A 13,104-nucleotide genomic window follows, 5' to 3' on the forward strand; every position below is an offset into this window, starting at 1 on the left:
GATGACAGTTTGGACTGCAACTTTAATCAGTAGTTTTGTCGACTTAGCCGATTTCTCGAGTGCTTTTCTGAGAACCTGTAATACCACCAGTTGTGGATGCTGGTCGACTGTTATTGTGGTGTCACCGCCAGATACCACACTTGCTAGGTGGTAGCTTAAATCGGCCGCGGTCCATTTAGTACACGTCGGACCCGCGTGTCGCCACTGTGTGATCGTAGACCGAGCGCCACCACAAGGCAGGTCTCGAGATACGGAATAGCACTCGCCCCAGTTGTACGACGACTTTGCTAGCGACTACACTGACGAAGCCTTTCTCTCATTTGCCGAGAGACAGTTAGAATAGCCTTCAGCTAAGTCCATGGCTACGACCTAGCAAGGCGCCATTAACCATTTTAAGATAGAGTCTCACTTGTATCATCAAGGAATGCTGTATTCACATGAAGGATTAAAAGTTAAGTATAATAGCAGCTACATACTTTTCTTGTTACCATTTATTACGTATCCTGTTTCAGACCTCTATCTAGCCTACGTGAGATTACGCGTGCCTTTCGGCTACTTCAGTGTGGCGTAGCTGTCTTGTTACGCCACAACAGTTATCACAAGAGTTAACAACAGTCGATACTTTATTTGCGACTTGTGGTTTAATTGGTACTTGTAATCATTTCTTTTCGCCACATTTGTGGCTCGTTTATTTCGAGGTGCAACGAACAGTCGGGACGCGTATTTGTTCTCCGTCTGCTGAATATCGATTTACTGGGAGCATCAACGCCCAGAAGTTAGAAATTGTACAGTGTTTCTACGCTGTATGGGGGCTCACGAAATAGCCTATTGACTTTTTAAGCTCATTTGGTGCAGGAATCAGCTGTTAATACCAGTTCAGGTTCACAATGTGCAGTGAACAGTGTTTATGTAAATTCATGAAAAAAGCTTTCAGTTTTACTGCAGACAATTCGAATCGGTATCAGCAATTTATAGTAGCTTGCCACGCCGCTATTATTTATTTGCACGCCGATCTGGGTAGCCGTGCGGTCTCAGGCGTCTTGCCACGGTTCGCGCGGCTTCCCCCGTCGGAGGTTCGAGTCCTCCCTCGGGCATGGGTGTGAGTGTTGTCCTTAGCGTAAGGTAGTTCAAGTTAGATTAAGTAGTGTGTAAGTCTAGGCACCGATGACCTCAGCAGTTTGGTCCCGTAGAAGCTTACCACAAATTTCCAAAATTTATTTGCGCACTTGAAGCAAATTGGGCGCAGTCGTTTTATTAACAGTAGTGAAAGCGTCAGATCCAACCAACCTCCCAGACAACATACAGTCACAGACCGTAGTTTGGTTCCATTCCAGAGGAGTCAGATTCCAGTGAACGCATTCTAACGGCCCTTCTTTTTTATTAACCCTATTCTGTATATTTTTGGAAATAAATCTTTACCTTCCGGAAGCGTCGGGTCGCTTCTGTTAACATTTATGACCGTACTGTAGCTTTGAACAAGTACATCTACATCATACTCCGAAAGCCACCTAATGGTGTGTGGCGGAAAGTACTTTAAGTACCACTATCTCGTCCCTCCAACCCTGTTTCACTCGCGAATAGTGTGTGGGAAGAATGATTGTCGGTAAGCCTGTATTGGCTCTCACTTCTCGAATTTTCTGATCGTGGTCAATAAGCGAGGTGAGTTTTGCAGGATCTCTGTTTGCGAAATCCATGTTGATTTTTATAAAGGAAATGTTCGTTTTCCAAAAACGTCATATTACTTGTGCATAAAACAACAGATTGGCGTCAACGATATAGGTCTATAATTGTGTGGATCTGTCTTACGGCCTTTCTTAAAAACAGGAATGACCTGCGCTTTTTTCCAGTCGTTAGGTACCCTTCGTTGTTAAAGCGATCTACGATAAATTATCGCTAGAAGGGGAGCAAGTCCTTTCGCTTAATCTTTATAGAATCGTATAGGTATCTCATCTGTTCCTAACGCCTTTCCATTATAAGCGATTGTAGCTGCTTTTCAGTTCCGCGATCGAATATCTAATACCTGCCATTTCGACTTCCGTACGACGATAGAAAGGAGGGACGCGTAAGCTGTAAGCTGTGCTCAAGAATAGGCCATCAATGCGACCTTTTAACTCGATTGACGGTCACGTTCAGTAAACTGCTACTGACGCAAGAAACGCTCTAACGCCTTTCATTTTTGCAGAACAGTAACAGCGGTCTGAAGCTTGATCAAACTGCTGCAAAGGCTACCGTGCTTTCTAAAATTTCAAGCGGATAATAATGTGGTCAGTATCAAAGCACTTAGGATATCACTTTACTGCTTATATTTGGTATATTCTCATATCATTCAGTAAATAACTCTGTCAGTGCTCACAACTGGAGTAGGGAACCAGTAAAATGTTGCCTTTGTAAATCCTTCTCTGAAAATATTTAAATTATAAAGAAAACGATCGTCAGTCCTGAAGACAGAAATAAAAAATCTTTATGTCTTCACTAAAACGTCATTGGCCGAATCCTGCATAAGACGTTGCCCGTTTACTATAGTGAGAACCAAGATGATTCAAGCAAGAACAGTTTCAACACTTTTGCAGCCAAAATTACTTAGTCCGTTCGTAATGAAATGTTATCAAATGTAATACTTTAGCTGATCCAAGTAGCTCTTCTAAGCTGTTGATAGTTAACTGAGAACAAAACTAATACACTGCAATCACTGTGCAGACTAAATCAACTCTACTGACTATTCTAAAAGTAACCAAATATACAGTTATTTTATTGGAATAATAGAATATCAATGTGGAATAGAAATTCATGTAGCCACATTTGCAGTTTACTGTGACCGACCTCTGAACAACGATTTGCATAACATCTGATGCTATTCAAATACTTTGCAACACATAACAAATAATTCCCAAGCAGCACCTTACTTTAGGAAACGAAGACTCTCTGTAGGAAATGACCAATCCACAACAATTTCCAGTAACTCTAACTTACTTTTTGCAAGTCAACTGCATTATTCCAGACAGTTCTGTATCTGACCTACTATTCTGTAATAAATACGTACGTACCTGGCAAAGGGTTCATCAAATCACCTTCAGACTATTACTCTGTCGTTCCAATGTCAAACAGCGCGCAGGAAAAACGAACACCTAAATCCTTCCGTGCGAGCTCTGATTTCTCTAATTGTATTACGATGATTGTTTCTCCCCTTGTAGGCTGACGTCAACAAAATATTTTAGCATTCTGAGGAGGAAGTTGATGACTGATATTTCGTGAAAAGATCTCGCCGCAACGAAAAACGCCTTTGTTTTAAGGATTGCCACCCCAACTCGGTAATCATATCCGTGGCACTATCTCCTCTGTCTCGCGACAATATAAAACTAGCTTCCTTTGAACTCTGGTTCGAGTCCCATGCTACACAGCTCTACTCCATAAGAGGACGGACAAGGGTAGTGTAGGTAGTCTCTTTACTACACTCATGCTCATAAACTAAGGATAATGCTGATACATGGTGAAACAATGTTCTGGTGGGCGGTCTGCGGATTTAAATCACCTCGGGGTATGACCATGCGGTGCATTTGACCTGCGGTGGTCGCACGGTGACGCTGGCAGCAGTCTACATACGCAGAGGTGTGTTGGTGCAGGTCAGAGTACGGTGCAGCTAGCAAGTGTGCAGACGTTTTCAGACGTGCTAATGGTGACTGTGTGTTGAAAATGACTCAAAGAACACATATTGATGACGTTATGAGAGGTAGAATACTAGGGTGACTGGAGGCTGGTCAAAGACAGCAAGTCGTAGCACGGACACTCCGTGTGCCACAGAGTGTGATTTCAAGATTATGGCAACGATTACAGCAGACAGGAAACGTGTCCAGGCGCTACAGTGCGGGACGTCCACAGTGTACAACACCACAAGAAGACCAATATCTCACCATCAATGCCCGCATACGGCCACGGAGTACTGCAGGTAGCCTTGCTCGGGACCTCACCGCAGCCTCTGGAACAGTTGTCTCCAGACACACAGTCTACAGACGACTGAACAGATATGGTTTATTCGCCCAGAGACCTGCAAGGTGCATTCCACTGATCCCTGGTCACAAGAGAGCCCGTGAAGCCTGGTCTCAAGAACATAGTACATGCTCATTGGAGCAATGGTCCCAGGTTATGTTCACGGACGAGTCCAGGTATAGTCTGAACAGTGATTCTCGCCGGGTTTTCATCTGGGGTGAATCAGGAACCAGATACCAACCCCTTAATGTCCTTGAAAGGGACCTGTATGGAGGTCGTGGTTTGATGGTATGAGGTGGGATTATGATTGGTGCACGTACATCCCTCCATGTCTTTGACAGATGAACTGTAACAAGTCAGGTGTATCAGGACGTCATTTTGCACCAGTATGTTCGCCTTTTCAGGGGTTCAGAGGGTCCAGGCTTCCTGCTGATGGATGCTCTCTGTAGACGTATCGCTGCACGTCTTCAAACCCCTAGGACACTTCAGGAGCTCCGACAGGCACTGGGCAAGAATGGGAGGCTATACCGCAGAAGCTGCTCGACCTCCTGATCCAGAGTATGCCAACCCGATGTGCGGCCTGTGTGCGTGTGCATGGTGATCATATCCCATATTGATGTCGGGGTATATGCTCAGGAAACAGTGGCGTTTTGTGGCACATGTGTTTCGGGTCGGTTTTCTCAACTAATCACCAATATCGTGGACTTACAGGTCTGAGTTGTGTGTGTTCCCTATATGCCTATACTATTAGCGCCAGTTTTGTGTAGTGCCACGTTGTGTGGCACCACATTCTGCAATTATCCTTAATTTATGAGCATGAGTGTAGACCTCTCTCTTCTTCCAACTGCTCTGCCAGTAAAACGCAGTCTTTGATTCGCCTTGCCCATAAAATTGTCTATGTGGTCTTTACAGTACACACTGTTCGTAGCAGTATCAGTTTTAAATGTGTCCCTGTTACTATTCTAAAGATATCAAAATGTTCTTACCTTTCTAACGCTGCGCTGATGTATGAGCAGTAATCTGCCAAGGAAATGCTGGGTTCCTCACTTCTCTTACAAGTTAAGCTCCACATCAGCATGTTGCGTTTCTGTAAATCACGCTTGTTGCACACGGCAACTGCTCGTCACTAGCATCTCTCTGCTACGCTCTGACATAATGTTGCGCACCAAGAGAAGAAAACGCATCACAAAAAATGTCGGTCACTTCACCTATTTTAGCCGCTAAACACTACTTTCGGAAGCAGCATCTTTAATACGTTGGATAAAGATCAGCTATTTACAAGATACATATCAATGTTTTCGACAAAGATAGCAAACCCGTTTTATAATGATAGAAACGTGTTCCAGAGTGCTTTTATACAGGACACAATCGAAATGAAATAACAGAAAATATGACGAAAAAGACAAATGCTGTGTTTTTACGCTACAGGTGTAGTTTATTGTCATGCACCAAGCAGCAACGCACCTTCTTCGCTCCTACGATTTACGGTCAAGTGCATAGGCGACGTAATACACATAATGCAGAATGTAAATCGTTTGTAACACAAATCAAAACGCGAACTAACAGGTGCCAAGGAGGGCACGTTTATTTGTCAGACTGACACGGCGTCGGTACTAGTCTAGCGGCTGTAACGTTTCTGTAGCAATCGAAGACAAGGGCAATGTGGCGCAAGCATGTCACCAGTCGGCTGACATTTCGACTTCGTTTTCACTTTCGTGTGTGGTGAAACACGTAACACCTGCTAAAGGCTAGACCACGTCGACGAACTGGATTGACTGAAGCGCCCCCCCCCCCCCCCCCGCCCCTCTTTCCAAAGCGCTGTAGTTTGGAATTTGAATGACGTCATAAAATAATTTTATTTTATGCGGCTTAAACATAATTATAACATAGGTATATGTCTTAGTTTAATAGAAGTTGAATCGTAATGTAGGCCTATTAGTGCATCCTAGACCGAAAGAAAGGCTTATAACCCATTAAAAGAGACACGAAGCTTAGTAAGGGTAGGGAGCCAGCGGGCTCCCTAGGGGAAGACTGCGTTACTCAACAGCCACCATTAGTAGTGAAAATACAATCTTATCTCTGTGTATGCCGCAAATGGACTGGTTTTGAAGCCGATGACAACTCACCATGTGCTGCAAACAACGGCACCAATGCAACAGTGTATAGAAGGGGAGGCAGGGAGGGGGACGATAGCGCTAGACATGTGGCAGTGGAGTATTTTTAATACTTTGGAGGACGAATAGCGACTTGTAAGTGGCCAAAACATTGTGCATAACAATGGCTCTGAGCATTATGGAACTTAACATCTGAGGTCATCAGTCCCCTAGAACTTAGAACTGCTTCAACTTAATTAACCTAAGGACAGCACACACATCCATCCCCCAAGGCAGGATTCGAACCTGCGACCGTAGCGGTCGCGCGGTTCCAGACTGAAGCTCCTAGAACCACTCGGCTATCTTTCGTTTTATTCTAGGAATAATACTGCCAGATCTTGTTTCAGACCGCAACGGAGATATAAACACACGACTTCTAGCTCCAGCATTAAATTACCTTCTCATTTTACAACTGTCTCCGGCCACTATGTGGTCCTTCATGAATAACAAAGCGCTCTTTCCTGACGTAAAACTAACAACATACACACGTCTCATCCCAATAGCATTCATTCCGGTGCACCTTTCAACTCGGTGACGCAACACGGTATCTGTACATGCATCCTGGCCTGCATGGAGATAAAACAGAGACCGGTCGGATGAGTTGTTGAATGGCATGTATCTTTCACGGCTACATATTCAGCTACTTTTACTACCGTGCGTACCGTATGCTACTCGAATAGTTTCTGTATCACGATGAAAACTATGAAACAGTTTCTTGCATTACGGCTTCGGCGCACATTTTAATTTCCAACTAATGTGCTGACTCAGTTGCTACACATTCCGTTGCTAATGCGATCTAGGGGTATATGCATCTATTAGAAATTAATTTTAATCCTTGAAAAGCTTCATCTTTCGATAACACACAAATATTTTTCAATCTAGCTATTCATATCAAAATGTAATCTGATGTTTCAGCTAGTGCAAGATGTTGAGTGTTCAAGAATGGCTGTTATATGTAACATTGTAGTTGAGGTTAACTGCAATATTAGGCGTACGTAAGTTGCTCTCACAAAAGTGTGCAGAACACATCCCGTTCAGCTGCACATCAGCTTGTCACTCATTAAAGTCGCATAGAAAAGAAAATAAGCGATTACGTTTGTCAGACGTCGAACAAAGCAGCGCACATAGGAAGCAATGAAATTGTTAATTTACAAGATAAACTCTTTGAGATTATTAGAAATGTACTGCATTCGTTCGTCGTTGAAGTATAGCCACACATGTCAACTTAACTTGTTAAGGTGAACATCTTGGAAATTTGTGGTAAGTTCTGTGGAACCAAACTGCTGAGGTCATCGGTCCCGAGACTTACACACTACTTAATCTAACTTAAAGCAATTTACGCTAACGGCGACACACATACCCATGTCCGATGGAGGACTCGAACCTCCGACGGGGGGAGCCGCGCGAAACGTGACAACTCGCCGCCTTAGAGCGCGGCAAGGTGAACATCTGCTTCGACATTTTTGTCACTAGGTGAAGGAAAGTTAAATAGAAAGCATAGGAATGTGTGGAACTCTTCCATTCTATACAGAGACACGGTTCTAGATGCGACGCGACAAAAAAACGACAGTTATCTTTTGGGACATGACAGTAGTTTCTCTTTCCGTACTCGTTCCTGACGCCATGACGAATGAAATATATCGGATTTGCATCAGAAATACCATGTCCAATAAAGCACACCGGCATTCAAACCAGTCTTTGGGTAGAGGTCAGCATTTCCTTATGTTTAAAAGAAAAAGTTTTGCTCAGATGAAATTTTCTCCCTAGCGCAATAAAACTCCTAAGCAATTTCTGCTGCTCTTACTCTTCAGAATTAATCCGTCGATCCAACATCTACTATAGATTTAGAATATCACAATATGCGTACTGCATAATACAAAAGACAGCAAGAGCGAAGACGATTTGCTAAATTTGTCTATCGGTGGGCATTTTATTAGGCTCTTGTGGATCGCATTTTAGACTTTTTTCTCAATTAAATTTTAGACCACTATCCTGACTTGTGTAGGCTGCGTTTTTTTATATTAAATACACTCCTGGAAATTGAAATAAGAACACCGTGAATTCATTGTCCCAGGAAGGGGAGACTTTATTGACACATTCCTAGGGGCAGATACATCACATGATCACACTGACAGAACCACAGGCACATAGACACAGGCAACAGAGCATGCACAATGTCGGCACTAGTACAGTGTATATCCACCTTTCGCAGCAATGCAGGGTGCTATTCTCCCATGGAGACGATCGTAGAGATGCTGGATGTAGTCCTGTGGAACGGCTTGCCATGCCATTTCCACCTGGCGCCTCAGTTGGACCAGCGTTCGTGCTGGACGTGCAGACCGCGTGAGACGACGCTTCATCCAGTCCCAAACATGCTCAATGGGTGACAGATCCGGAGATCTTGCTGGCCAGGGTAGTTGACTTACACCTTCTAGAGCACGTTGGGTGGCACGGGATACATGCGGACGTGCATTGTCCTGTTGGAACAGCAAGTTCCCTTGCCGGTCTAGGAATGGTAGAACGATGGGTTCGATGACGGTTTGGATGTACCGTGCACTACTCAGTGTCCCCTCGACGATCACCAGTGGTGTACGGCCAGTGTAGAAGATCGCTCCCCACACCATGATGCCGGGTGTTGGCCCTGTGTGCCTCGGTCGTATGCAGTCCTGGTTGTGGCGCTCACCTGCACGGCGCCAAACACGCATACGACCATCATTGGCACCAAGGCAGAAGCGACTCTCATCGCTGAAGACGACACGTCTCCATTCGTCCCTCCATTCACGCCTGTCGCGACACCACTGGAGGCGGGCTGCACGATGTTGGGGCGTGAGCGGAAGACGGCCTAACGGTGTGCGGGACCATAGCCCAGCCCTCTCGCAGTGTCCGGAGCAAGTATGGTGGGTCTGACACACCGGTGTCAATGTGTTCTTTTTTCCGTTTCCAGGAGTGTATCTCTTTCTCGATGTTCTTTTGAACATAGGAATTCACGGCGTAGAGCAACTTGTGTAATGAAGGTACCGAGCAGTACCAATCACCGTGTCTTGTAGACGGAACTAACAGCTTGTTTACACAATGGTGTGCAAAACGAAAGTAAGTTACGCAGGATGTATGTCTACCAAGTACCACAGCTCGACATGGACCATACATAAAAGGAAGTGGTACAGTATAGTAGAGAAGGTAACTGAAAGAAATACGCAATGAGTCGAGCAGAGCTGACAGTTTTATTCAAAGACAATAATTAAACTGGACTAGGCAGGACAGAGGGGTTGAGGTTACATTTGTGCAAAAGGGCCAAAATAAGTTGCTGTCAGTTACACTCAATATATAAATTTTATTAGTTAAAACACACAATAACATAAGCAAGAATTACAACTCTCAAGGCTTTAACGAAAGAGATTCTTTGATTTGATTTAAATCGGCTGAAAGCCACATACGAAAATCGAGGGCCCATGGCCTAAGCAAGTAATTGAGGTTCAAGAGCTCTTCTGGGAGTTTCACTTCTTTCAAAAAATGTTTTTCTTTAATAAAAATAGACTGAAGGCTACATATTAAGCAAGCACAGTGTTACGGCTTAAGGCCAAAACAAAGATTTTCAATGTTAATTCTAAATAGGTTGAAACCCGGCTGAAGGCCGCATATCAACCACACAATTTAACGGCTTAAAGCCTACGAAGAACGGCTTTCAATTTAACAGGTTGAGGGCCTTAGCTTAAAACACTTCATGCAAACTCGGCTGAAGGCCTCATACTAAAGAATAACAATCTTATGACTTAAGGGCAAGACAAAATTTTGAATTTTCAATTTAAGAGAGATTAAACTCGGCTGAAGGCCACATACTAAAGAATACCAATCTTATGACCTAAGTGCAAGACCAAAATTTTGAAATTTTCATTTAAAAGAGATTAAAACTTGGCTGGGCTGAATGCCACACAGAGTACTTAAGACTAAAAGGAAATCACTATGTAAAACACGAGGAGCGGCGCTCAGAAGGTTCCAAGAGTCGGCCTGGCAAGGTAACACTAACGCACGCTTAGGTGAGACATGCAGCCAGACTGACAACCTGTTAATCGGAAGGCAAGCCAACCGAAGGCCAGCTGACAAACCAACCAACAAGATCTGTTCTGCTCCAGCCGACGAGATAAACGACAGCAAGACGCCAATAGTACAACGTTCTGTATGCTGGTGCCCAATCCAGCCAAGTCAGAATAAACGCCCAAAACTGCAAACACACCTCAGCTGTCGAGCTACACACCGTGATGGACAGCAACAACACGACGAGGAAAATACACTGTAAAAAACCACGTCAACGCCCGGGGCAGGTAATGGGAACGTTAACGGCCACAAGGCAGAAGATTCCGCTGGTGAACTTCACTAATGAAGGAGTGAATTAAATTAAGTTAAGCCCCATCCAAGTAAAAGGCTGCAACTCTTGCCGACTTTATTGCACACAAATTGTTGCTCGTGGGAATCTCGCAGAAAGCAACAACCAGGATCAAACGAAGAGAAGTGATAGCAGTTGAGGCTTGATAGTAGGCTAAGTAAGCACTCAACTTTAGAGTCCAAGATCGGTGGGCGACGAACTTCGTAACCCTTGCAAGAAGCGCCTCACAACTCCAACCGCGCGTGCACGCCGCCGGCTGCTCCTGCCAGACGCCGCGCGACGGGGACCACCTCGCTGCTGTGCGCCAACACCCGGAAACGGTCAAACGACCAAATACACGTCGGCAATGAGATGACCGACCGAACGACCAACCAACCGTCGTTGCCGCTCCTGTCGGGCAGTACATGTGTGTCGCCAGCGGCAGCAAGTACTGGCTGTCCGCACCTCACTGGCGTTCCGTGTCCGACGCTCCTTCGTCCCCAACTGCTGCTTCGTGCCCGACTGCACTGCTGGTCCGTCTCCAACTGACTTCCCGACACACGACGACTCGGAAATAGTACCGGTAGCTCCAGAGATGGTACGATATTGCACTATCGATACGCGCTGCTGCTGCCGCACACGGGCAAGTAAGGTAGGAAGTTAGTTACGCCAGTAAACGGAATAAGAAAACGAGGCGGCTATACTGCAATCGAATATGACAAACAATAAATGACATGAACATGAACCGTTCACGGCTCAACCAGCTCATAATGGTCCCATGGACATTTACAAGAGGAAGGACATGGTTCGAAATAGGTGTGTGATCACAACGAACAGCAATGCGTCCTCTCCAATCTGCTCCCATGCTGCCCATAACTTTGGTAAGGACTTCTTGTGATAGGGCGTTCCAGTTGTGCTCCAGTGCCGTTGACAACTGCTAAATGGTCACTGGTGAACGCAGATGTGCTGAAATAGGTCTCTTCAGCGCATCCCACACTTGTTCGATGGGTTTTAAGTGGGAGAAGATGGCAAGTCCATTTTTCGAATATCCTCTCGTTCCGAGAGCTCTCCACTTGCGCTGTTCGGTGTGTTCGCTCATTACCACCCATGAAATTGAGGTCAAGGCCTAATGCATCCCTGACAAACACACATTGCTAAAAAGTACAGTGACACAATAATGTTGACCTTTAAGTGCACCGTGTTCAAAGTTATGGAAGTCAGTATGCCAATGCAACTTTATGCCTCCCCACACCATAGAACCTGGACCATCGAAACGACCCTGTTCGACTGTGTTCCTGGGTGCTTTACGTGTTCCCTCCTCTCACCATACAACGGTGCGCCGAGAATCTCTACTCAAACGGAATCTATTCCCTTATTCCCATGTGAGAGGAGAACGCGATCCCACTCCTCGTTGGTCCAGCCCCTATGCTCTTGACAGCATCACAAACGGTGCCGCCGATGTGCGCGTGTCAAAGGAATACAACGTACTGGTTGTCGGACAAACACACACCTCCATTCAGTCGCTGTGGCACTGCAGAGTGTGATTTTTCATCCTGCCAAACGTGATTGTAATTGCATCCGCTGTTTGACTTGGGGTCCTTCTTGCCGGCTGTACAATGTAACAGTCATTTACTTCTGTAGTTCCCTGTGCTCGACCACCGCCTCTCCTTCGGGTAGCAGTGCATGTTGTTTGGGACGTTCCCAGTACAGGAAACAACGCTGTTAACAATATTTATTTTATTTATTAACATTACATACTGACCCCACCACCTTGGTAACTATGGTGGGTCGTTTACTACTACAAAGCATTACAGAGCTCCTGAGCGAGCGAGGTGGCGCAGTGGTTAGCACACTGGGCTCGCATTCGGGACGACGACAGTTCATATCCGCATGCGGCCATCCAGATCAGCTTTCCGTAATTTCCCGCATTCGCTCCAGATAGATATCGGGATGATTCCTTTGAAATGGCACGGCCGATTTACTTCCCAATCCTTGCAACTCTCCGAGCGTGTGTTTCGTCTTTAATGACCTCGATGTCGACGGGACGTTAAACCCTAATCTTCCTTCTTTCTTTCCAGATGAATGGGCCACATTTGCCACCCTTTGTCCTTCTTCCAGTTCCTTGATGGCTCGTCCCTGTGTGAATTCATCCAGATGTTATCTCCGGCCATACTGTAATGAAAACTACCACTACAGCGCACCACAACTCCTCGATGATTGACACACACTCGCTTTTCCCGTTCCTTCGACTGCCTTGCGTTGGGTGTCCAGTCTCATTTGGCACTGTAGTCACGCTGACGTCACGCCATGTGAGGTCCAGCTTCCTGTGGCTGACCGCGGGACCCCTGGAAACATGATCCCATACTCTCACACATTTCAACTGAGTAATTAATATTGTACATTGCTTCATCTATCTAGTCCTGAAGTTTCGCAAGGCAGTATATTGCTAAATCTCTCAACTTTGCTCAAAGGATCATTTCAACCTTAGTGTGTCCATATGTTGTCACTTTATAGCAATAACAAGGGTTGTCATCATGGAAAGTTGTCTAGCGAATTGGAGTATTACACGGCGATGTCATTCTAACATTCATTCGCTATCAGTAGACA

This window comes from Schistocerca americana, chromosome 5, assembly GCF_021461395.2.
Source record: "Schistocerca americana isolate TAMUIC-IGC-003095 chromosome 5, iqSchAmer2.1, whole genome shotgun sequence".
In the NCBI taxonomy this organism is placed as follows: domain Eukaryota; kingdom Metazoa; phylum Arthropoda; class Insecta; order Orthoptera; family Acrididae; genus Schistocerca; species Schistocerca americana.